The 26725-nt window shown below is 42.1% G+C and overlaps 1 protein-coding gene across 3 annotated transcripts in view; it reads right to left on the reverse strand.

Annotated features, from left to right (window-relative positions):
- Positions 1 to 26725, reverse strand: part of FGD3 (FYVE, RhoGEF and PH domain containing 3) — a 128870-nt gene that overhangs the window by 78561 nt on the left and 23584 nt on the right. Inside the window, exon 1 of one of the 3 annotated variants that reach the window (XM_080386248.1) lies at positions 14401 to 14420. The exons of the other annotated variants lie outside the window; for them this stretch is intronic. The gene's annotated coding sequence lies outside the window, so the exon portion shown is untranslated. Of the gene's footprint in view, positions 1 to 14400; positions 14421 to 26725 lie in introns of those variants that run through there. 3 annotated transcript variants of the gene reach the window in all.

Consider the following 26725-nt stretch of genomic DNA (forward strand, 5'->3'; position numbering starts at 1 on the left):
GGGACACCCTCCAGCCTCGCCACACCTTGCTCGGAGGATGGGGGACTGTAGGGAAGCAGCTCCTGACCATGCACCACCGTCACCCAAGCACTGGATGGACGCAAGTCTCCAGAGTGGAAAAATCCACAGGTAATCATCTCTTGGCTAATAAACTTTTAAGTGAATTTAATTTAAACCCTGCTGGAGTTGAGGTGGGGGTTGATGAATTTTTGGGGGTTTCTGGGGCTTTTTTTTTAAGTACTCACGTGTATTCTCTCTTGTAATTTAATTCTGGTATTTCAGTTTCTAGCTCTGATTTCTGTTCCTGTGTCGATAACACTGCTGGCTGTGACAATGACCTGACCAATGCCAACAGTAAAATGTGTGATCCTTCACGTTCTCTAAATGGCAACCCTCGAGCTTTTTTCTTCCCATTTTGCGAGAAACCTGTACCGAAGTAATTCTTTCTTATTTTGCTTGTATTTTGTACCCCTCTGGGAAGTACCAGTCTGCGTCCTATCATCTCTGCAGCTGACTCCGACACAAGCACCCGCCAGCAACCTTTGCAGTGCAATAGCATTGCTATCACATCTCGGCATCCGGACGCATCTTCCCGGATATGGTCCCAAACTTTGGCAATATAATTTCAAGCCTGCAGTGACGTTCACACAGAAAATAGTTTTTCAATTTAAAAAAATATTTTTAATCTCACATTCTAGTGTGGGAAAGTATTCACAGGTAAGTCAATTCTTGACTTTAGCTACAGTTTTCTCAAAATTTACACTCAGCCTGCTTTCCACATAGGTATATGGAAAGTAAACACTGGGGGATACTGAACATCAAATCTCCACAACTGGAAGGCAAAGTTATGAACTTTTATGATTTAACAAAGTAAACCAGACAGGCTATGAAAAACTCATTCTTCTCGGAGAAGCCCTTAGCTGACTTTTCCCCCTGGATGACACAATAGAATTACTGTAGGCTAAAATAATAAGCACAGTAACTTCCAGTGACACCAGGGCCAAAGGTAGAAGAAAAAAACCCAACCCTGAGATTCTTCAGTCTAGCAAGGAAAGCAGGTTTAATGACATAGAAAGATTGTGGCATAAACAGCAACAAAGTAAAGGAGAAGTAGCTTGGGGCAGACCTCAGTCATGATGCTGCAGGTAACAAAAGCCCTGCCAGTAACCCTGCTCAGAGTGCACCTCAGGAGATCGGCCACCAAGCAGGGACGCCAAACAACATTCCTCTGCACCAGGCAGGCTGGCAAGGAGAGAAGAGTCGCCAGACTCATCAATGTGCTGCATCCAAGTCTTACTTTTGTGTTCTGAAGAGCAACTTATTTAACTTCAGTGCTAGATTTCAGACTTAATTCCTACACAGGCAAGATCCAGATACCAAAAGTCCAGCTTGAGTTGTTGCAGGTGCCTAATTTAGAAGACGGTGGGAGACTGGAGTTTCATTCATATATTTCATTACAATTATAATTAAAACCAGAATTCATAAAACTTTGTTTTGCTTTGTTTTTCTCTTTTGCAAAAAGATTAATTGAAGATGGCAGGTAATGCTCCCTTCTCTCTAATTTGTTCCTGTTTTCCTATTACAAAAAAAATGTAGTGGTATTATATAGTATTGGGCAGACAACATGACTGGAGAGAAAAAAAAAAAAAAAAGCAAGCACTTGACATAGACTAGAACGCTCTTTAAGGAAGTCTTACTGATAGACAAGCATTTCTCATCAGAATTTTACCATCATACTCCTCATTCTAGCAAGTTGACAAGGAGAAGGGGCATTTCTCTTTCTCTTGGGCTGAGTCCTGCACACCACCACCGCGGTGTCCTGCAGCACAGCAGCTGTGTTTCAACCGACCTTTCCCTCCCTCTCCCTCTCTACAGTTCAGACTGGCTTCTCATCCCATCTTTTTCTGGTTAACTCTGTTTAGCTCTGGTCTCCAGATTCAGCCTGGCCGTTCCTAGCACAACACAAGATGCTCACCCAGGGACTGCCCCGGCCACCCAGAAAGGCACACCCCATAAAGAACTGTATTTTTTTATAGAGAGAGTCTGTGATTCCTATACGCAGTGTCCTCAGAGAACAGCTGAAAGGCCACCAAGGGCAAAGTGCAGCATGTAGCTGCAACTATTGCGCCTTCTCTACAGATTTCCTAAGTTAAAGCGATCACTTTGTCTATCTGGCAACCTCAGGGCCATCACTGATGCCAGATGTCTGCAACCCAGCGCATCGGCCCCGGCTGAGCCCCGCAGCACCCTCACGGTGCTGTGCTTGTACTGTAGCCAGAAAGGTGGTGACAGCACACCAGTGCTTCGGCTCCTGCCGAGCAGCGCTCCCACAGCACCAGGGCTGCATCCCAACCTTCCCCCCAGCCTCGCCAGCAGGCTGGGGGTGGGCACGGTCTTGGGAGGGGACACAGCCAGGACAGCTGACCCAAACCCACCAAAGGGATGTTCCATGCTGTGTGACATCTGCTCAGATATAAAAGCTAAGGGAAAGGAGAAGGAAGAGGGGGGGCATTCATTATTTATGACGTTTCCCTTCCAGAGCAACTACGATGCGCACTGCAGCCCTGCTTCCCAGGAAGGGGCCGAGCATCACCTGCTGATGGGAAGCAGGGTGTATTGTCTTTTCTTTTCCTTTGCTTCCACGCGTGTGTGACTTTTGCTTCATTAAACTGCCTTTATCTTGACCCACAAGTTTGGTTTTTATTTTTTTCCCCATCCTCTTTTCTCCCATCCTGTTCTGATGAGGAGCGGAGTGACAGAGCGGCTTGGTGGGCACCTGCTGTCCAGCCCAGGTCAACCCACCACACACGGCCTCTTGGAGCAGATGCACACATTGGACCTCTGATGAAGGGATGCAGGCAGAACCATTACTCAGTGTTCCTGAGACTCTCCTCTTAGATGAGCGGACATTATTATTATTTTTTTTCTTTTCCCCTTGACAGGTAACATGTTTTTCATTATGATGAAAGAGACCTGATTTATAATTACACTGATTATGCAAATCAAAGAACATATTTCAAGCAAATAACACTCTTGGGACTTCACATCTCTACTGCTTTAACAGAGGAATCGTAACATCAGAGCAATCCATTACTGTAAAAACCTAAAGAGATTTCATACTGCTAAGACACAAACAAATTACCCCAGCCAAAGCCATTTCAATTTGTTCCTTTCAGATTACCTGTATCTGGGTGATTTACCGTCTTGGGGATTCTCTCCCAAGAACAAAAGAGGAAGATGGCAGACCTGCAATTCCCAGAATTGTTCGTGTGGTGTGAAGTGGGGTGGAGGGAGGGGGAAGCATTACATTGCTCACCTTCCAATGATTTAAAAGACTATTCTACACAAAGTCAAGAAACACCCAGATGCTAGTCCCTATAAGCGAGATTCCAGCCTTCGTTTGAAACTGACATAAAAGAAAAGCTTCATGTGCTTCATTTCTCCTTTCACTAGAAGCATATTAAATTTTTTTGCTAATGACAACAGCACTGTGCGAGAGACTGCCACACAATTCAGTTGCTGTGCTTGTGAATCTTCTTAATGGCACACATCACAATCAGTGAGCTCTCATTTAACCAACAGGGAGAGTAAATTTTGAATTGTTTTATTAGTTTTACTAAAACAAATAATTAGCCCCTGCTCATTTAAGGGCCTGTTTAGGTACTAAATACATGTAGGTAAAACTGAGCTCAACTTTTTTGCTAAAAATTTTTTTTGCTAAAAAAGCTTTGCAGGAGAGGACTAGTTTTTTCTTTGTTACCGCAAGGTGCTGTCACTCCATACCACAGAAGTCAAGAAAATTCAACTTCATCATGGAAAATTATAGTAACTTTACACCGATAGACTATTTTGGTAGCAGAGCTGCACATCTGCAAAATACAGAAGAGTTTCACAACAGTGTGTTTCCAGTAGTTCACAATAATCATTAAAGGAGAACATACTTCAGCTCTGAGTGCCACTTGGCAACTCTCTGCTTGAAGTTTAATGCCTTTACAGAAAATGACCAAGCCACAGTCTCTGAGGTTGGAAGCAGCTTCTGGAGATTGTCCAGTCCAACCCCTCTGCTCAAAGCAGGATCACACAGAGCAGGTTGTTCAGGAGCTGGTTTGACAGTCTCCAAGGATGGACACACATATAATGGTACGTTCATCTATAATAATATTTTTTTTTCCTATTTAATACAAACATGATGAAAGATAAACATTTTATTGAGAAAATGAGTCAAGAGAAAGCAGTGTCTTTCTGTCTGATGAGGTTGAACATGGGCAGGAACTGGAGAGGAGCGAGCAGGCCACTGTGGTACCCTCTGCTGCACATCGCAAGACTGAGAGCCACGCAAGGCCACAACGGTAATCGCGGTTTCAAGAAGCCTTTACAAAAGCCTGTCCAGCACTGAGAGGCTAAAAGCAAAAGCATCCTTAGTTCTGTGTCACTAACGAAGCGATCTAACACGGTTACTGCAAAGCCATCACAGTGGAAGCCTTGGAGTTGTCCAGCCACCAAGAGCCTAGATGCCCCTTTTGGGAGACTCTGGGCAGCCTACAATGACGCCCAAAGGTCCATGCTACGCTGCACTCGTTTCTCAGCTAACTAGAAAATGCAGCCCTTGCCACGACCTATGTAGCCCCAGGCTCTGCACGCTGCTTCCCTAAGAGCCTCACGCAGCAGATACGACCCTGCCAGGTTATGCCACAGTTGCTTTACAATGGGTGCTCCTGGTGTGCAGCTCCACCTGGCTTCCACCTCCAAGGGGATACACAACCGTGTTCTGTACTTTGCAGATGAAGGAAATGAGAGCAAAGCCTTACTAACATCTCTGGAGCCCAGATCAATGCTGTTTCAACCTGAGATCCGCAGTCTCTACCGAATAAAACAAGAAAAAGAAAAAGAACCTGGAAAGGTTAAAGGTGTTCTTCAGAAACAACTTGTGGATAAATAAATTGGATGAGACTGAAACCACTGAACCCGCTCCAGTATTTTGGATGCCAGAACAAACACGGGATAGTATAAAGCATCCTTTACGTTTATTTCAGCCTGGCAAGCTCCAAAGAAAGTAACACCAGCTCTAAGGCCTGTGACACAGACTATAGAAAAAAGCTGCACTAAAAGGAACTATTATGAGTTTTCCCAACAACACTCCACTTAATTTACTGCATCTGTAGCAACCATTTCATCTCTCCTGTTATCTATAATTGCACTTTCATCAAATCAGTAGCTAGACATGAAAATTAGGATATTTTGTAAGCACCTAGGTGATTATTTGGGACAACAGTTATAAACCAGAAATAACAAAACCTTTTGACTGACTGCTAATTCTTCATTCTAAAAAAAAAAAAAAATCATACCTCAGCTCAACACTGCATTACAACTCTGCCAGTAATAATTTTCAAGAAACTTTGAAGTAAATTGAAGCTCAAGATGAACGTAAATCAGGTAGAAATTTCAGAATCAGATCCTTAACCCAAAACGTATGTTCAAATTAATACCTTGAAAATAGTATACATTTTCTCTTGCTTAGGTGATAGCTTTCAATCCTGAAATAAACTAAGAAAGAGATCGGTCTATCATTATATATAATGTAACCAGCAACTAGCATCTTCAAATCTGAATGCATAGCTAATGAGGAGGATTATTAACCATGTTACTTGCACAGGACACATCTGAATATTAGTGTTTAAAATTATATTTAATAAAACAGCATTTCCTGTATGGCAGTCACTGTTTCAATAATTACTGGGTTTAATGAAATTTATGCATCATTATTCCATATTGTCCTTTTATTGATGAAGAATACTCAACGCACACAATGTATGCTTGCTGGCATAGCTACATTATTAAGGAGAAAGGATGACTGCAAATAATGGAGGGATTTAAAAATAGAAGTGATCACAGAAATTTAGAAGTTATTAAGAAAAATGCAAAGAATTTTCATTGTAGAAGAAAAACAGTAAAAAAAGATCATTACAAGATTATTTCAGATAATGACTCTTGCAATGAATTTATAAATTTGAGCTCTTACAACAATTAACAGCATAAGTATAATTTATTGATATCATCACAATTGCATTGGTTCCTTAGAATGGGTTATGGATAAATAATTTTTGTTTGGTTTGAGTTTTTTCAGATCTATTATTGCATATTGGCTTCAGCTAGCCTTAACTGCTGTGAACGTCACATCACAAGGAGATGAATGAGACACCTTTTAGAGCAGCACCTTTACACTTGAAGCGAGGATCTGAGTCAGCATCAACCAATAAACAATAAATAGTAATACAAGAACATCTCCAAATTCCCTAGCACACTTTCTGCTTCCTTGGCAGCACGCTGCTCAGTGTCAGCAAACACTGCCAGCCCTCCAAAGCCCTGCCAAAAAACCAAGCCAAAACAAACAAAAAAGAACCACTAAAAAAAACCCAAACCCAACACCAAAACAAAAAGACAAAAAACCAAATACACACCAAAAAACACCCCAAAAGGCAAAGCACATGCATACATGAATTGCAATAAATTCTGATTATACCCGTATGCTTGCTCATGAATTGCAATAAATTCTGATTATACCCGTATGCTTGCTCCAGCCCCTCTTGCTCCACTTTGCAACTGACTGACATCACCTTGCCACACGGCCGCTCACCCACCTCTGACCTGCGGCACTACAGGTCTGCTTTTGCAGGTGATGAGCAACCCCCCCCCCCCCAGAATACATGATAATTGTCACCAAACAAAGTGAGTGCTCAGAAGGCGCCTTATGCCATGTTATCCTGCTCATAAAAGAACTGGGGCTAATTAGGAAGTGTTCAGAGCTGAGGTGTCACACCCCCACATGCACCGCAGAAACAAACCCAGAGCGAGCGACCCTGATACCCAGGTTCCCTTAGCTGAAGCCGTGCTCTCAAAATCAAAAAACTCTGGTTAGGTTTTATTATGGACTGTGGTAAAAGAAAACCTGTAACTGCCAAGCAAAATAATTGCTTGGAGGTGGTTTCCACTTTAGAATATCATTTGCACTAACGATCAGGAAGGATCCCGTATTTTGTTCAACTGCAAGATGTATGGTTGCTGACAAAACAACCAGAATAAAACCAGAGACAACTGGAAAAAAATCTAGTCAATCTCTCCCATTTTCTGGTCCCAGATCAGAGTGGATGTCTTCTTTCTCACTGAGGTGCACCTTCTCCGCCTGGCTAGGTATGGGAATGTAACTTCTGCAGCCTCATTTTCCTAACCAGGGACCCAGGAAAACTGTTCTTTGACTGAACAGATACTTTTTCCCCCTGACAAAGCAGCCGGTTTTGGGTTCTCAGATGCACAAAAATGCAACGTGCCTTGCAACAGGTTTATGTTAACAGAAAGGCATAGAGGGCAAGATGTACAGCTGAGGAATACTACCGCACTCTTCCACTTCCTGAAATAAGGAGATGCATTTGATAAAAGAAAAGCATGATCGGCTTAAGTGTAGCAAACATTGTGTTCGTGACCACTTCTTTTTGCATCGACATGTTTAATTTAGTGGACACCCAATACATGTTTAAGTCAATACACGTTTACTTCTTTTTAAGTCAATTTAGAATTCTGTACATGTCATTTAAAAACATTAAATAATATTTGAATGTCAGAGTGCAGAGCATACACAATATGTCCAGTTTTCAAAATAAGTGACCCAACCAGAGATGTTCCCCAAATATTTCAGTTCACTGATCTCATTTGATGATGGAATTACAAGGGTTAAATTACAGTTAAATCAAATAATTCATTCTAGACATGAAAACTATATAAAGTTTTCATATCAACTTAAATTCAATTTATCACATATTCTACACCATATTATATCCTGGGATTCCTCATTCTTCTATAAAGCAAGGTATATTTTATTTCAAAACATTTTCGGAATTACAAATCTAAAAGCTAGAGCCATAAAAATTACAATAGTTTCTTTGAACATAGAACTTAAATTGTAATTACATTTAACAGCATAACATTCCAATCCACTCAGTGATTGGTTGGAAATACAGACGATAACGTTAAACTAAAATTACTGAGCTTTGGCATTTGGAGAGGGAAAAAAAAAAAGTCATGCTTAAACATAATAATAATAATAATAAAAAAAAATTTGCCTGAAAGGCAGATTGCAGGATTCATAAAGACTGCATACAAAGTGGCAAAGGCTGCCACATCAACTAGTCTTGGTGTTCGAAGGGGATGCAAACAAGTCTATTAAGAGTCAGCACCATCAGGGCTGGGAACGGTGGGGCAGGAGTCGCTGCCGTCCCCAGGGAAACATACCACATCGCTAGAGCATCATTCGCGTTATTACGTACGCCACACCATACAAGTTCACTGACATGTTACAGACAGATAAAAGACTAGAAAGCCCTGCCCTTGGGAATCAAAATCTACTAGGACAGAGCAAAGCTGTATGAGCAGAACTTGCATAAGCCGTTTTGAGCAAGCACAGACATACGACACACACACTACAATCCATCCTTTTGGCACACCTGCAGCAGCAAGCACAGAGGACACTGCCAGGACGCTTATTCCTACCTTGTTTCACTCACTGTGCAATGCAAAATGCTTGGGCTGTGTTGGGAAGATGAACAGAGAAAGTACTTGGCTGCATGGTCCTCCCTGTGATCTGGGGTCAGCAGTGATGGCAGGGAGAATTTGGAATGAAGAGGTCCAGAAATTTATTCTAGATTGAACTGAAGGTCATTTTTTCCCCCCCACGTCTAATTTTAACTTGTTTGATAAAGGAAGGAGACCACAAAGCTGAGACCCCTCTGGAATAAGCAGATGATGCATTGGACACACTCAGATACTACCATGACAGCCACAATGTCAAACAATAATCACAAGTTACAACAGGGTATCAAATGGGGGAGGAGGAAGTCACTCTGCGACTAACAAGAGGAGCACGAGTAGGTAAGAACCACCAACAACATGAAATACTCTGCTCCTGTTTAATGGCCTTTATTTTCACTTGCACGATGGCTGTAGAAATGAGTATTTTAATTTGCCCATGGGTGGCACTTTGCATCATTTCACAGAGACCCAGTCACCCCAGCATGGCACCACCTACTGAGCAGTCATTTTTTTCATTCCGTTTTCATGAGGTACAAATCCATATTCCACCTAATGCTGCATCATAAAAAGGCTATCAGCGATAAGCGCTCCAGAAGCGGGCAAGCAATGGGAAGAAATGCCTGTAAACGTGTAACACCACGACACAACTGCCTGCCTTCCCCTCGGGTGCTGACTCCAGGTGGGAGGGATGCAGCACCCGCCTCACCCAGACTAACCTGGCACCCCCCGACACTGCAGTTAGCAAATTGCTGCCTCCTCCAAAGAGCTGCCATCACTGCCTGTGCGATCACAGAGAACGTGAAACCTCAAACTGACACGTTTTATCTCAAAATTGGGGCAAGCTAAAAGCTCACGTGTTGCCCACTAAGGATCTGAGCTAATGGATGGTAACTTACTGCTCTGACATAATTTGATCGCAAACAGTTGTATTCCTGGATTCTTACAAGGTTAAAATTCTTATTTTGGTTTATCCCATTCCTTTATTTAGGGCAAATGAAAAAGAACAGAAAAAAAACCCCAAAATAACAACCCAAACCCCAAACCTTCAACAGGCGCATACCAAAGGCCAGTACTGATCCCTTAACTACTTCAAACCAATTAACATTTTCAGGCTACCTGAGAACAGATCCAAGGTCTAACAGCACAAAAGGATTCTGTATCTTGCACTGCAGAAATTGCATTTAATCCTCTTTTCTCACTTGCCTCAGAGGTTGAACTGGGAGGGTGGGGTGGAGATTTTTCAGATGTTAAGTTCTCCAAGAAAAAAAGAGATAATTTCTCTTGAAAACTTAACAGAGGAAAGTCTCATTAAGCCAAAATAAAACTCCCAACAGCAGCCCTCAGCCACAATCAAAAGACAATCAATACCTCGTAATTTCTAAATCTATTTTACTTTGTAGGTACTTGGATGAGGGAGCAGATCAGATTAAGCAAGACAACATGGACAGCAAGACGGCTTGGTAAAAACGTATTCCTAAATAATTCAGCTCCAGATGTTTGGCTAGTAAACCATAAAGGGTAATAGTAAAAACGGCTTAAGGATCTTGCACGTATCACACAACCAATCCCATGCATTTCTTAGATGGACAAACTTTTGAAATTGTGTTAGAAAACATCTCAGGCAAGAATGCAGTCATTAGCTGTGAAGCAACACAAGGCATTTTTAAGGTCAAAACCCTATTTTATATGTGCCTTCACTTCCTTTCTCACAATCGGAATAAATCTGTGTGCTTGTGCATTGTTGTTGTTACCATAGCTTAAATATTGTGTGCACACACATATACACAACTGTTCCCCCAGCCCTACATAAATCAACTCCCAAACTTGTTCCAACACCCAGTTCTGAGCACCGACTTCCCACCTTGCCAACACTTCTTGTACAGCACAAAATCATGAACACAGACACTGAAATCAGTGACACTTTTGAGAAGGACCGCAAGATTCAGGCCAAATTTTAATTAGCTTGTTTTTGTTTGTTTGGTTTTACAGAAGCACATGACGAATTTTTCTTTTGTCTTTTAATATCAAGGAAGAAATAGGCTAGTATTCATATGTACTATGGGTAATTATCTCAAAAAGCTCAGCTCATCTTTCCGCACAGTGCTTTCAAAGCTAGACAGACAAATTATAGCAGATAGTATCAGTACTATTCACGATGCCGTATTTTGCAGGAGCTATTTATTCTTCGCTTTGTCCTTAACAATGCTTTAAACCAATTGCTGATTTGTCTGGATAATTAACATCCAAAATCCAGTTCTTCACAGATGAATTGGAGCGAGTTTGAGTACCAGAGAATGCAGCTATTAATCAGCAGACAGTCCTCAACGGGTGGACAATGGCTTAAATTTCACCGCCCATTGTAGACAATGTAAATCCCAAGCTTGGAAGCAACGTAATCTATACCACCAAAGGAAGTATTAATAGTGGTATGATCAGTGAAGGACAAACAAGAAAGCAACATTTTGTCATTGAATGAAAAAATACTATTGATTCACAAAACCCAACTGCCTACATTACGTATAGCTGTGTTGAGAAACAGTACTTGGGTGAAAACCTCATTATGAGGGGACCTGGATCGTCCAGGGCTTAATAAAACCACATGAAATCTGGTATCCTTCAGCAGCTATCATTAGTCCACTCAATCCTATCGCTCTAATTCTCATTACGATTGTTATTACAAGCAAACCTGTAGCAAAGGTATTTTTATCCAAAAGATACATCTGAATTCTTCCTCGGTTTCGACTTCCCTCATCAAAATTTTAACTCAAACTCAGCAGATCTGGCAGCACGGAACCCACTCTGGGCTAACGCAATCCTGCAATTCGCAGCCAGCGGCCCCGTAACAACCACTAGCTAGCCCCGCTGGTGGAAAAACGTTTTAACTACTGCAGGTTCTATCTAAGATCGTCCTTTTGTTGATGGCAAACTTCTCTACTTAATGAGAATTGATGGTCACACCTGCCGCATTTCACATATTGAATATGCTTCTATTTTTCCCCCTAATTATGATTTACAGTATTATTAGGAGCAACTTTACATGTAGCAATGGGTCTGCCCATATCCATCAGAAGAATTATTCTCCCACCAGTAGATGTCTTCTTTTGGCATCACCGCCGATGCCATTTTGATAAGCTGTTGATGACATGTTAAACTTGTGCTCTTGGTCTTTACTTTCCTTTTCTCTGCTTTCCCCAGCTGAACTCCAGGCACACCATATGGGCACACGCCACAGATCATGGGAACAGGGGCAGGAGGGCAGGTGCCACTGCTTTCAGGAGGACAGCTCTTTCTGTCCATGGAACTGTGCTTTTGATCCATAAACACAACAACAATTATGCAAGGATGGAAAACACCAGAGAAAACTCTGCATCAGTTATTCTGAAGAATTCCTTAAAACCACAAGCAACACCATGGAAACAACATGATGTAGTGATTTTTTTTTTTTGTTTAAATGATGCTGAAGTCAGCAAAGAGGGCACATTATACTGTTTTTCCTCTGTTCGCTCCATTCAGTAACTGAGCCAACAGGTAAACTAATGCTGGACACCACCGTTTTAAGCGGAGAATGTGTCTGTGGAAGGCTCCCAGCATACATAACTTCATTTCTTAAACACTTTTGACATTTTTCAGTATCTTTTTCTTTAAAGTCAAGACAACTTTCTCCCCACAGGTATCCTACCCAAAGCACCCCACATGGCTGCCTGACCCCGCAGGGCTCGCCCCTCCTCTCTGGGCATCCAAGCTGGCAGCAAAAGCGTAGCCTGAAAGACTTGCACGTCGCTCTAGATTTAATTAAGTGGCTTAGAAGAAAACACATTTCACATTAATTTAATAAATAGATTCGCATACTATTTGAGAGAGCTCTTTAGTCGGTTTCCGAGTACACAAGGATGAAGAAAAACCCAAGGATTTTCCTGTTTCCCTCACCCTGCCTTAGCACAAAACCAAACATTTATCTGAACTGCTGTACTCTGGGCACACAACATAGGACAAGTGCAGGAATAAATGAGGATGTATCAGTTAGATAATTTAGCCGTCAACTCAATACTTTAGGACACCAGACTATCCGATTCTATTTCTTTTTTAAAATAATAATAGAAAAAAGTAAATGAAATGTTGCCATCAGAATAACTTGCTCAGAACAGGCACAAGGGACTGCTGCTCAGAAAATGCATCTAGTAGAAATTACTTATTTTCATGTGAAAGACAGAACAATCTTTCAAATCAAGGTTACAGATACTCTCTCAAAGCTCTTTGTTTCAAGAGCGCTAGATAGAACTACATTTAAATTTTGTGAGCACCCTGTCTCTCTCAATCGCAAAGATGTCACTATATAATCTAACCAGCAATGCCCCTGACTTGATCTACTATGCTAAAAATCATTGCCAAACAAAATTATTATGAAAGTAGGAAGACATGAAAGTTCCATTGTACGTAGCAAGGCATATGCTATCCATTCTTACCTCAAAGTTTAAAAAGACATGTAATTCCACCTCTGTGGAAATATAAGAAACCATGAAAAAATACCATATTAATGGGAACGTTTGTCTGTCTTCCCCCGACATTTTAAAGTTATGTTTCTAATGAATGCAGGGGGTGTGGGGCTACTCAGGGTTTGTTCCTATACTACATTTCGTTTTCATTTCCTATGAACATTGATGATAATAGCATAGTTTGAGCAATTCTCAACAGCGCCAAGCAAAGAACCCAATTGATTCCAAGATACAGACAATCCTCGCCTTGAAGCAGACAAGAAACTAACAAGATACACCAAGTCCAGTGATAAGAAAAAAAAATTAATTACTGAGAGTTATTTTCACTGAATGACAATTTACAAATCACAGCATCATGAGCAAAGGCATGAAAGAAACCTATTTCCAGAACCAAATCTTACCCTTTCGGACACGTGGCTGATTTTTTGCTACAGCAGCAAGTGTTCCAGCATCCCTTACTCATTCCCACGCTGCTTTTCCCATGTAAATACAGACACTAGCCATAAAAGAACTCCTACTAACACAGCATTTTCAGTGAGCTTTATTCAGTGGATTCCTCTCCCAACCAGAGACCCAGCCCTCTCACCACACACACAATTAATACAATTTGATGCTAATCCAACTTCCTTTCTTTTCCAGCCATATTAGCATGGCTGTGCCTGGATGAACGTGTCACCGAGAAGAACCACTTCACCCGTGTACAGCAGCCGGCAAAAGCACCATTCGACCCGGCTTCCACGCTGCGTCTGGCTCAGAGGCAGAGAGAGGACAGACCAGACCAGACCAAACTCTTGCAGACCTTACCCGGGATGCTAAATTAAAGTTTTTCAATCCTGAACGTGGACATGGCTGGAGGCATGAGCAACCCCATGGATTTCAGGGGGGCTGCTCACAGCCACAACACATACCATGCAAACACTCACCCGGCGGTTCGCAGGACAAGAGCCCTGCAGAAAGTCAGGAAGACACTGAATTTTGTAAGCATTACTTCAGAAAAGGCAACAAATTACCCATGTTTAATCTTCAAAACATCTACAATTACTAGGAAGACAACTCCAGCTAGGGCTGTTGGACATGATGAAAGACACAAGTAATGGATCTAGAAAGCCCATTTAGAGACACACTGCGCACCTAACCTCTTGCAAAGCAACAGAAACGCAGCTAAGCACACAAACACAACAGAAAGCACAACTAGAAACTCTGAATCTAGCGTTAATATTAGAGAAGAGATTTTCCAGTCTCTCTGTTAGCCACATAAACCCCACCAGCTGCCAGTAATGTTCAGTCTTTCTCCAGTGCCTCTGTCTTCTACAACCTAAATACTCACCGATTAGTACTTCTGTGCATTTGACTCTTTACAGGCTCAGTCCTGAAGCCTCTGTGTATTTCTCTGTCCAGGATGCTCAGAGGGAACACAAGAGCCCTGGGCAGCTCCTTTGGAAGGGTTACTCAGCACCTCACAGCATCAGCCCAGGAGCTCCATTAGCCCTCTGTGTGTCCCATTCATTTCCATGCTGGCATACCAAGTTAAAGGCATTTTGCTTCTCTCAGCGATGTTTCCAGAAAAGGCCATTCTAGCAAACCAGCTCAAGCATCCAACAGCAGAAGAAATGGTAAATCCCGTGCTACAGGACACGAGTTAACACAGGTGCAAGACACAGACGGTGGGACTAACGGTGCAGTTTTACACCACACTTCTGCCGAAGGCGTCCTCCTGCCCTGCTCCCTCAGGCACTGCCCTGGTCTTGGTTAGAAGGTTTTTGTCCGGTCAATAAACTGACTCAACGATGAACTGATTCAGCAACTCAGCTGGCCAGTAAGCAGAAGCACTGCATCTCAATTATTTTTGTCTAATGGCATGGAAAAAAAAAAAAAAAAGAAACCTCTTGTTCTGCAACAAAATACTTTCACTGGGAATGAGCAGTATTGAAAGTATCATCCAAAATCGCTACTTTTATTTCTTCTTAAAAACCAACCCACCTTTACAAGCAAAATAAACAGTTTCATCTTCCCACCTTCTCAGACCACAGTATTTTGGCCGGTCATTCAATTAATTTAACCCAAGTTAAAACCAGTTCATCTTTAATAACTAAAGAGGAGGTTGAGACCTTTAGCTTTTTCGGGGAAGTGTTTTTTCAAGACCTCTATCATTTTTGTGGCAAGGTTTTTTTAATGCCACATCTGCATTTATAGGGGAAATGAAACTTCAACTGATCCCATGCTTAAGTGAAAATGTTCAATTTTGGTTTCCTGTTGGAACTTGTAAATACAGAAAGCTGGTGGGGTTTTGGTTGTTTTTTTTTTTTTTTTTTTTTTTTTTTTTGGAGGGGGGGCAGGCAAAGAACAACTCTATAAAAACAAGCTTTAACAATGAATTGTGCATGTAGCAACTATGGTGATTCTTCACTTTTTTGGAGGGGCTGGGGGAAGAGGCCTACCCTAGAAGCTGGAAAGGGTTTTTGGACCTTGGATGCAGTTCTTCACGGCAGTCTGTATGACAGCACTCCCCGTGTGCTGCAAAAGAGCAAGAAGAAGGATGATACTGCAGGCTAGCACCAGCCTCTGCCACAGCGCAACCCCAGGCTGTTCCTAATAAAATACTGCAAATTAATAGGATCCTATTCTGTAGGACTGAAATTAAGTCTCTCCTTTCCCCGTTTAGAAATGGAAAAAACTATTAGAAAAAAACCCAGACACAAATGCCTTGATTTCAGGTGAGTGTCAGTGAGCTCTTAAAGCACCACTGTTAACACCAATCAGATGGAGTAAAAAGCGTAATTTCAATCTCCAGGACCCTTAAGCATCAAGAATGTTACAATGCCACCTTCATTCTCGATATGTTCTATCCCCATTGGGTCTTCATACATCTACAGGGATTTCCTTTGGTTTGGATTTCCTTACAGAAGACCTTGGGAATAAGAGAGGTCTTGTTTTGTTGTGGTTGGGTGTTTGTGTTTGTTTTTTTGTTTTTTTTTTTTTTCTTGGGGGGTGGGGATGGGGTTGGTTTAGGTTTGTTTTGTGGGTGTGTTTTGTTTTTTTTTTAACTACTCCAGAATCCATGACTTTCCAGTTTTTGCCTCTAGCATTTACGGTATGTTTCCTACCTTTAAGGATCTTGAAACCAAAGTACGTAACCACAAAAATCTATATAACCTAACTCCATCCGACTCTTGCTCTTACTCGCTGTTCTCATCACTGATGTATCTCACTGTTTTGAATCTCTGGCTCAAATGAAGTAGGTTTTTTTTTTTCAGATAGCCAAGATGAATTTCCAAAAGGACTGCATTTTCTGCACAGTTGCTACACTCAAAATGATAGCATCAGGTAACGGAGAAGGGGAAACAGGCTGTGTTACGCAGACATGCAGTTCTTCAAAGGACATGATCCTACGCAGCAGCAGGTAATTCCTGTTAAACCCTGCTTGGAACCTCAGCCCCCAGCACGTGACAGAACTCAACACTTTTCCAAATTAAAGAAAGTAATTATATTATTCATGTGGCAGCAAGTAAAACATCAGGTTGATGGGAGTGGACAGGAAAACATCCAGATCTTCACTTTCTCATGCCAAGCATGCAGGGTATTAAGACAAAGACAAAAGTCACCGTCATGCTGTATTTACTTTCCAATTGCCTCTATATTGAAATCTGCTTAGAACCCTGCCACAAGGGCAAGTAAATCCGTATGTTCTCTGAAAATGTCACAGAACTACACTTCTCCAGGTTACATAGGCACAGGTGACAACTGCAATGGTTTTCACTTCCATTTACCCAAATTACAGTGGGTTTTTTCCACCAAGAAGTATGATGATAACTTGTAAGTATATAATTACCCTTCTCTGCTGACATTGAAATGTCACCTCCGCAGAACACCTACTACTACTCATTTTTCCTCTAGATTCACTATAAATTACACAGGTTGCTGCTACAAGTGTGAAATAAACACCTTCCCTCCTCCCATCCTATAAACTCTGCCAAGAGGAGGTGCAAGATGACACTAGGGAGAGATCTCCAGGTAAGACACCTGCTTCCCAAAGTAAATGCTCACCTAGAAGATTCCTGAGTTGGGTTGCCCCAAAGCACTAACCACGAAGTAAGCACCCAAGTGTAACTCCACGCACCTGCCTGCAGCTGTGGGAGTGGAGACTAGCAGCCCGATGCTCTCCCACCACCACTCCCCAACAAAGCCTCCTAACCTCTGTGCTGCAGCCGCTGCCTTTCTTGCACACCCTCTCTAACCTGGTCTGTCAATCCCTTCTGACCAGTGCCAACACTTCATGAGAGCTTGAAGCACCTTGTACAGTCTAACCCTTGGCAGGCTGGTAAAATCTGTGAGTGGTGAAACTTGAGTGCCTCAGACCAAGAGGGGAACTGAAGACAAATCTTGCTCCACCCTGGGCAGCACATCTTTAGTGGGTCCCAACAAGTGGGAAGGAACAGCTAGCACATCTTGCAAAAGCCTCTACCCTCTTTCCACCTGGGAGGTGCATTCAGCATCCCTTAGCAAAGAAGGGTGTTTGTTTCTTGACCACAATCAAGACTTTTTTTCTTGCCATCCCCGAGCTGGTCCCAAACTCCAGCCACGCCTGAAGGAAGATGCTCTTACACCTCAGCTTGTGCATAACTTCCAAAAGTCCCCAGGCTCCACATCCCACAGGGCAATTCCACGAGAACGTGGGAGGCCCCAGGACCAAGCAAGAGCTCAGCAGAAGTTTTCAGGGCTGCAACCCCAGAATCGCAGGAACGGCAGACCCTCAACTCCGGCTGGAGGTGCTCGTGTCCTTGTTTAGATCCCACTTTAGTTGAACAGCAAATTATATACATGGGACTATGCTTAATCAAGAAAACCCTGCAAACATAAATTTACTTTAAGAGCTGGATATCATTAAAAGTCCTGTACCAACAGAAGCCCGAAGCCCTAAGGTACTCCCTCAAAAACCTCAGAGAAGGCATAAATAAATATTTAGAAAACAACAAAACAGAGAAGGGGTGGAGAGAAAATCTGACCCAGGTCCCCCTGTTGTCATGGTGACTTCCAGCCATTATGTACTCAGGCACATTTAGAAGAAAGCTACATTTTCACCCCTCCCCAACCAAATAATGCCATGAAGGAAACCCAAAAATCCTGACAGCTTGTCACAAGCCAAGCAAACGGCAATCCGACCCTTTGATCAGGCAGCACTCCTGAAATATTTTAATCGATACTACTGCTGCACTGTGATTCACGTACTCAAGACAACACGGAAACAGACATAAGCAGAAAATTCAAAATAATAATCTGCCCAATTAATGGATGATAGAAGATGAGGATACCGTTTGAAATATTTCTGACCATGCTTATATCAGACAGGTTTCTGCTTTCAGAATAATTGAAAAAATAATTACTTACATCATTTCATTCTTCCCCGTTTGCAGATACTGTCTGCATGCAGTTGGTTTTCTTTCACCAAGTACTACCAGTTCCACATGTTACTCTTATCACACATAGCAATCAAATAGCCTTAGCCTGCTCAAATATAATAAAATCCTCTCAACATCTACACGCAAATGCTGCATAAATAGGGATTTTAGAAAGCATGCACCACAGAGATCATAAAATCAATCCAGCTCATTACAGCAAGAAACACAGCAAACGCTTTACTACCAGCTTTTAAATTGCTCACACAGAGCACACACTGCGGACTGCTAAACATCCCCACTTCTGCACCAATAAAAGGCAAACGCATAACACAGTCAAAGAGGAGGCATCTGTTAAGACACCATTTCCTAAACGATACCTGAAAAGACATTAAAGACTCCATGAGAAAGCAAGATTTGCAACAGATCACAGCATGCGAGCTTACCCGTGCCTCGCCAGCACAGCCTGGCCAGCCATCTGCCCCGTTCCCCCCCGCCACAAAGCCGTTGCAGGAAATTGCCGCATTCGCTTCACAGAAGGATAATTCTGATAACCCCCACCCTCCAAGTTAATCAATTAATGAAGCAAGACTGTTTTTTCCTTACTAAGCAATGTACGGACACTAGGTCACTTCAAGGTTGCCTGTTCTTTCCTGCTGTAGGGCCTCCCAAATAACAACTGCCCATCCAAATTCAGCCTTTTTTTTTTTTTTTTTTTTTTTATATATTCATTCAAAGCTGTAGGAATACACTCAGCCCTTGACAATGCCAGCTTGCATGATGAAAGAGCAAAAGTAGTTTTGAGGCTGCAGAATGCCTTCCTCAGGTTACCATGGAAATAAATGTGGGAAGAGGAGGGGGCTTCGCTGATGGTAATGCTGCTACTCAGCGGAGATGCTTTAAAGCCAGGCTGCACAGGACTGTACGCCCAGAGAAGAAAACGGGATTTACTACTACCACTGTTGTTTTTTACCTGCACTTATTTTCATTTTCACCAAATTTTGTATAGTTGAAAAGCATGAAACTTCTCTGGGACGCTGGGGGAACGCTGAAACAAGTGAGGTATAAGAGCCCTCCAAAGAGGAGCTGGAGAGCTGGAACTTTATTTACATATTTGAATTTGCACAGATGGGAATTAACGCTCGATTGCAATTAAAAATAGGTTGACAAGGATGAACCTGTTGCAGAGCTGAGGCTGTAGCAAGGATGACTAGTTTCAGGAAGGCTTGATAAGGTGCATCAGCCTACCATTAAAATGCAGGGTAGCATTGCTGTTACAGACAATTATCACGCATAGTATGAAACAGATCACCTCAATGACTTTGCTGCCATTTGTAGAACTGAAGAAAGCCCATCAGCAGAAGCAGCGTGGGCACTGACACACACTGCTCCACGGCTGCTCCTCTGGCGAGACCCTGACTTCACACCAGTGCTGTCCTCCCCCTCCCTGGGTCTTGCCAGAGTTCCCATTAAAAGTCAACAAAAATAATCCATGGTAGGTTGAAGCCGGCAAAAGAATCCCATTGACGATGGCCAAAAACATTTCATCAAACCAATCCAATTAAATTTCATACAAATTTAATGTTTATCAATACAAAGGCTGCTAGGTACAGCAACATTAATGTGATGTTTCTGACCAAAGGACAATACTCTGTCCAGTATTTGCCACAAAGCCACAGCAACGTCCACAGACATCAGTTTACCATTAACTTTACTGATGTATTGACATTTTGCATGTGACGAAAGTCCCCACACACTCTCTCTGAACACACTGGAATTGCTAAAGGTGTTTTAACAATAGTTATTAAGTAGAGAGCTCCACCTTGGCACATAGCACTCCTCAGCTGCCCTGCAGAGGACACCAAGAAGCTAACAGACCGCGCTGGGTTTGCAGGCACAGCACTACAGGCAATCCACTCGGAATTCCGTATGCTCACCTAGCATTTCCAGCAGGCTCGTTTAAAAAGTTAAGGAGAGAGAAGGGAACTGAGCTGTGGGCCGTACAGAAGGACATACGTGGAATAAAGCCGAGGTGAAGACACTGTGAGAGCAGTTACAAGCCAGCTGGGCACAGGCTGGAAGGACCCGTCAGGCTGCAGCCTCTGCAGAGACAGTGGTGGCTGCTCCAGCAGCAGCTGCCTCCACCCTGCAGCACCCGCCTCACCCCCCCGGTCCCATGTGGCGGAAAAGGAGACACCACTGGGGTCCCAGTGCTCCTAAAGAGGTGGCTGACATCTCCCACCCACGCAGGGCCAGGGTTGAACTGGTGGGAGAAACAACGTAAACCAGGTTCCTCTCTGACCTCTCTCACTGCAGCAATTTCTGCCTTAGTTTGGAGCTGACAACACGCAGCTTGTGCAAGAGCATCTTTTCTTTGAGAAAAGGGGGTATGGGGGTAGGGGTGGGAAGAGTATGAAAAAATGTTTTCCTCAACAACATCTCACAGCACGAAGATGAAGTAATACTGTATTTGTACGTATACCATCCCTAGAAGACATACTGCTGGAGTGGAGAAACCCCAGAGAGAAGGCAGACCATCTTTCCGCGAAGCGGAGAGCAAACAGCCTAATCCACATATTTCTACCCATTTTTCCAAACAGGATTTCAACACTTCTTTACTAGGCCACAAATGAAAAAGCCTAACACAAATAAAATGCAAATCTTACTTATTTCGTGACAGCAGAATGAAAATCAGTTTTGCTGATTGCACGGGACCCACAGCACATGGCGTGTGACTCTCCATGCTTTCCTGCGCCCCCACCAACAGTCTTTATAACCACTAATAGCAAAGTTTCACTCAAAGCAAAATCCCAGTTCCTACACAAAGTCAAGGAAGAGCAGAATGAAATCTGCCAACGCGTACGCAGCAAAAAAGCACCATAAAACACCAGCTGCTGCAAACAAGCAACGGGGCAGGGCTAAGAAGGTTTAAAAATCCAAACAGCCAGAAAGCAGAGCGGCCCACCTGGAGCCAGAAGCCAGGCAGCAGCCCTGCAGGGCTCAGCTAGCCCAGCCCGGCGCAGTGCTGGCCGTATGCCCTTACACCAGCGCCAGCTTCCCACTGTGCCCCTCGCAGCCCCAGCAGGCACCCACCGGTGCAGCATGGGGCTGGGCTGGAACAACTCCCGTGCCCACTGCCCAGCTGGCTGCTGTCAACCTGATGGTCTTGCCCACTTGTCTCCTCCTCTCTCGGGACCTGTCTATCTGGCTGAGGAATTGTAGAAAAAAAGAAAAAAAAAAAATATTCCAGAGCTCTTTACCCCTTTTATCAACCTGCTCTGAAGTGAGCCCGTAGTCTCAAGAGCACACTTCCTCAGGAAACCAGATTAAAAAGCCACTGTTGACTACCAAGGAAGCTCAGCAAGACCAGGGGAATTCACATGGGAGCAGCTCAGACGTATTACCCTCTTCTTTAAAAGGCAGCCCACCAGGGAGAGACTAACTTAATAAATGAGGCACAGTAGAAGGCCAAGAAATCGCAGGAATAGCATATATTGATTATCAAAAGTCAAAGAATACACATATTTCTATATGGCTATAAAAATCACACATATCCAGGTATGTCTGGAAAGGATAGCCAGGAGGTTTCTTCAAAGGCTCCCTGAACAAATAAAAAATCATCACTGTTTTTGGCTTCCAAACAGTGAAACAGCAACAGACTCTTACCAGCCTACATTCCTGTGATGGAGTGGCGAGTACCACTGCGCTCGAGGAAAGTAACATACATATCATACCGTGTCTCCTAGTAACAAGGCAAGATATCAGATGTGCAAAGCTGACGCGAAAAAAGAACAACTTTAATCTTTTATCGAGAAAGAATAAATGGAACAAAAGTGACAAGTGAATGGCTATTTATTACTATGTGATCCTCCTGTAATCTTCTTAAGCTTTTTACTAGAATTGTTCACAAGCAAAGAAGAAAAGAATTAATCTCTCATTTGCTGGTAGCTTTTAGATTATCAATAACCTCTTGCTGGAAGAAGAAAATAGAGATATAATTTAAAAAAAAAATAAATGCCATTATTAAGGATAAACTAACGCTTCAAATCATGTACACAGCAAAACAGGGAACAAGGAGATACCTGTTATGTGTTTATCCTTTATTTAATACTCTGACAACTACATTCGCCTGCGAATGAAACAAAGGAAGACACTTCAGCTTGCTGAACTCCAACACTACATATCTGGCTGATATAAACACCTGATATATACTTGAATTGCTGTGTATTAATAGTATCAGTAGTTGCATGCAGCAAAAATCACAAAAAAACCCAGAAGATGCAACTAATCACTCAAGCCATTACGCAAAAGAGACATTTTTTTTAATGTAGTCGTAAATTTAAATACCTAACAAAAAATTTACAATTATTAATTTGGCAGAGAGCTACACAAGAACACTTTGTGAATATATTACTGCTTCCTGATAAAACAACTAAGAGCAAAACAGTACACCAGCTCAGGAAAATGAAGATTTATAGAAGTATCTGTTATATATGAGGATGGCCTGTGGTTTGCAATATGTATTTTTATAATTTTCTCCCGCACAGTGCTGACTGTGTGGGTAGACAGCCAACCCAGGATGCTTTTTGTGAGTTATACAGGTTTTCTACATATTCTAACCTCATCCAAGCCACTAGAAAGGAAGCTGAAGTGATTTTTTTAAAAAAGATGCCTTTTCACAAGGCTCCTTAAGTTTTCAACATTTTAAAACCCATCTCTGCTGATAGCCAGCATTTCCTTCTCATACAACAGCAGAAAAATTCCTCATATGCACTTACAGATGCTTGCCTAAGAACAAAGGCTGGTTTAAAATGTCAATAAAAAAATTATGGAACAGTGTTTATCAATTTAAGTTTTGTTTTCCCCTGAATCTGCAATTACCGCAGAGGCACTGCAACTTGAAAGCATGATTGTTCCAATCCACTTGGAGTTTCCTTGGAAGCATTAAGCCAGCAATGGGGTTTTATCACTGTTTAGGTGCAAGGTAGATTTTTGAAAACCAAATAAATTTTGAGAAAATGGAACTAGCCTCTCAGTCACCTCTGCTGTCAAAACACATTCCTTTGAGGACTGAACATCTTTGCTTTATTATGCTTAAACCAGCTAAACAGAAAATTTTGCCTTTTTCACATGAATTTCTGCAACTCGTTTAGACACTTCCCCCTAAGATACTGCAGGAAAAAGAGAGAGAGAGGTTTAAATCACTTGCAGGGTGCAACTGGTGTCAAACGAATGTTAAACACCCAAATAACTTCAGCCACTTAAGTGTGCTAATTCTTCTAAAATGAAAAAATTATTTAGCAACAAAACTAGAAAAATGGGTCTTTATATAAGAGATTTTTGATACCGATTCATACCACGCATTCAATAAGGGTATTAAATTTCATTGTGCTAGTAAGACATTATTATCATCAACAACAGGCGGTGTTGATAAGCAACCTAAGCAGCAAACACTTGGCCTGCAAGTCTCTGGAGCACCCAGAGCACCCTAGTCTGGAAACACGTCAGGGGAACGTCTGAAGAAAACCAAGAACTGAGCCTGCGAGAAGTGGGGAAAGGAGGTTAGTCCTGGAAGCACAATGCAATGAAATCTGTCAGAAACAAATAGGAAAGGTGTGAAGTGCCTTTTTCCATTCTCATTTTATTTCCATGGTCAGTATATGCTTTGAAAGCAAGTAGAAATTACTTTGATGAAGTCACTGATGTGAACTTTACAATTTCTTCCAAAACATTTACAAAAGAGGAACAAAACTGGAAAGCAGAAACAATAAAATGACATGCATATTTATTCACAGTTGACTCTGCAATTTCCAATTTGGTTTTTATCAGGACAAACCCCCACGGTCTCATTTCCTCCAGTTTCCAGTGAAACTCATTATTAAAACACAGAGTTTTAAATAGACCATGACTTCACACAAAAAACAAAGATAGCCTTTGTACAAGGGGAACCACAGTTGTGTACTTTGAACGGTGCGTAACATTGAACAGCCTTAGCAAGAGCACAAGCCAGGCCAACTCTTTTTAAAATTTTTATATACATAATTTTTGATTTTATATATATATACACATGCTCTCATATATTTTTTATATATATACACATATATACACACCTTGACAATCATTCCCTGTAATAACCACAAACTCACAAAGAGGCAGTTTGCTGCTGTTACAGTAATTTTTCACGATGAATTTTATGCATCATCCCTTTACGAGCAATAGAAATAAAAACTTATTCACAACACATCAACGAACAATTTTCTTTCAAAACCTCCAATCTCTGCAGCCAGTGTGTGAGAGCAGCACATGGTTAGTGCTCAGGTCTGTCAAGCTCTGGTATCACCCTCGTACTAGAAAAAAGTCCAGAAGTAAAGACAGGCTGAAAAATGGTCACATTCGCTTATTTTGCCAAGTAAGGAGAGAGGCACTTAATCCATGGACCCTTCCCAAAACAGCTCATGGGGCAAACTGCAAGCAGACACCTTCAGTAGAGGCTGCATTTTCTACATCTGCTTTTATTCATCCTCCTCCCAAATCCCAGACAGTCAGTCTTGCCGGATCTCATGGGCATATCATCCTCTCTACACACAAAAAAGAACAGCCCACGACCACCAAAACACAGAGGGGGTCTCCACATGGGTACACTAGTGGTTATGGTCTCCTCCACTCAGCACTAATTTGAGTGCAGAAGGATGTGGGGGTGGGGGGGAAGGGAAGGGGCAGTGAAGAGAATGAACCTCTGCAATTAGCTGAACGTGTGTATATGCATGATGCAGGTAACCCATCGTCTGCATTTCTGTGGATTCCACACATTTTTTGGAATACCTGAGGTGTGGAACGCCAGCCTTTGCTCTTGGTGATAGCGCCCTGAGTGCAGCCTGTTTGACCAGTGCCTAGTTTTAATTTTATTATGACTGCAAAAGTACCTAAAAATCCCAAAGGAAAGCAGAGCCCAGCCAGATAGGCATTGTACAAATACTTACTAAAATCAGTCTTTGTTCACAGTCTAAACAAAGAATGCTTGAAAATGAAAGAAAAGGAAAGGGAAAAAAAGGAAAGTGTTGCCAAGGTTTCACAGCAGGAACCGAACTGGAGCATGGACTCCTGGTCAGTGGTTGTCCTACCCAGCTCTCGTGACAAGAGCTGCCTCCCCCTCTGGCACCAGCTATTAAACTAGCAGCATCATTTCAGGAAAAAAAAAAGAAGAAAAAAAGTAAATGGGAGCCTTTATTTTCCCACTCCCCAAAGTAAATAAATAAAGTACATGTATTCTTGATGCACAAAACTCCTCACTGGCACATGGGAAAAGCAGGCAAATTCTTATGGGAATCCCCTGCTCAAACACTGGCAGAACATCACCGGTGCTACAGAAAGCAAATTTGTACATTAGTCACAGTCCAATGCAAACAGCATATGCAACTGTGCAGGAAAAAAAACCCCAAACCATAAAGGAACATGCAGGGAATAGACACCATGCAAAGAAGTTAGCACCATAACAGCATTTCATGCAAGAAGTAGTAAAAAGAACACTATTCTACCATATGGATTCATTTGCACTAAGCAGTAAGTGTATTTGCAAATAAATAATTTCCTGAAAAGATTTAAATCAGTGCTTCCAAGCAAAACTTCAGGTCTTTCAAAGAACGTGCTTCCTCTTCATGACGCACTGAAGCAGAGTCATTGGCAGCCACCATTACAAGGTTTAATGTTTGAAAGGCCTTGTCCTCCACTAGTGGAAGAGCACTGGATTTACTTTCACAACTCTATTAAATATTGCTTTTAAAGGTATCCATTGGCAGATGGAAACAGGCAGGTGGACTCATACATAGATTTATATCAAAGTAATATCATACAGAACAGAAACCTTATTTTTATAAGGATCTATATGCCAATTCTCACCCACATGCTAAAACACAGCAAGCTTAACCAAAGAAATTGAAAGGCTTAATTCAATGAATTTCATTGAATTAACAGCTATTTTCCCATGAGTAAAGGTGACAGAACCCCGCAATACGAGAGTCTTCTCCCCTGTGCTGGTTTCAGGCTCAGTGCCAGTATCCCCCACTGGCACAGGCAGATCATGACACTGCTTTCCTCTAAATACCCAACTGGACACAGAGGTCTTCTGCTTTCTCTTACTCTGTTTACAAATGGATTCAGAAACACCAAAAATGGTGTTAGACAAATTACTCCGTGGAAATTTGCACAGTAACAAAGAGACCATGATTATATTAGCAATTTTAGTATGGACTATTACTCCTG

This window comes from Falco punctatus (genome assembly GCF_963210335.1).
Source record: "Falco punctatus genome assembly, chromosome: 4".
NCBI lineage: Eukaryota > Metazoa > Chordata > Aves > Falconiformes > Falconidae > Falco > Falco punctatus.